We start from the raw sequence: 759 nt of genomic DNA, 5'->3' as shown, positions 1-759 counted from the left end.
AAAAAAAAAAAAAAAAAAGGCACGGGAAGGCAAAATGCTTTCCATATAGATAGAAGTCCTACTTGTGAATTCTGGGCTTGGGGTTAAATGGAGAAATGGAAATCAGAATTTAAATTTCACTGCACAATATTAAAAAACTGTTAGAAAAGAAAAAAGACAAATAGAAGGGCTCTTCAGATGTTGCTTCTAATTTGCTAAAACACATCAGTTGCTCCAAGGGCAGGTTTGAAACACACCCCTCCATAAAATATGTACATGTTGAAACCCTTTGGGCCCAATTTCTTCTGGGTATAGCAGAAGCACTGGGAGTAGAAGCCATGGCCTGGTGGTGTCTGAGTTCAGGGGCCCACCAGTAGGTGGCCTTGACAAAGCCCTTTGCTACTCTGGGACTCCAACAGGGCATATGACTTCTACTGCTCAAGTCAGCAAAAAACGCTTCTTCCATCTGCCTGTTTAGTTGGGTCAAAGGGTAAACTTTGTCCTGAATCCTCAATACTTAAAATCAGGCTTGCCCCTAGACAAATAGGAATGATACAGAGGTGACAGGCATGCAGGTGACAGCTAATATCCTCTGGCTTTTGGCAAACATTTATTAAGTACTTGCGGTGTGACAGACCCTGTCAGGCCTCAGGAGAGAGCCCCTAGGAATTGAGTGGAGCACCAGGGACATCTCATTTAAGCTTCACTGCCACCCCTTGGGGTGAGGATTTTTCTTTTTCTTTTCTTTTTCTTTCTTTCTTTCTTTTTTTTTTTTTTTTT

The 759-nt window shown here is 41.9% G+C and overlaps 1 long non-coding RNA gene across 1 annotated transcript in view; it reads right to left on the bottom strand.

Moving 5' to 3' along the window:
* The window catches only part of LOC116079998, a 3,316-nt gene that overhangs the window by 1,891 nt on the left and 666 nt on the right, over window positions 1-759 (bottom strand). The window lies entirely within an intron of this gene.

This window comes from Mastomys coucha, unplaced genomic scaffold (genome assembly GCF_008632895.1).
Source record: "Mastomys coucha isolate ucsf_1 unplaced genomic scaffold, UCSF_Mcou_1 pScaffold6, whole genome shotgun sequence".
Classification (NCBI taxonomy): domain Eukaryota; kingdom Metazoa; phylum Chordata; class Mammalia; order Rodentia; family Muridae; genus Mastomys; species Mastomys coucha.
This window is presented reverse-complemented; position numbering and strand designations above follow the sequence as displayed.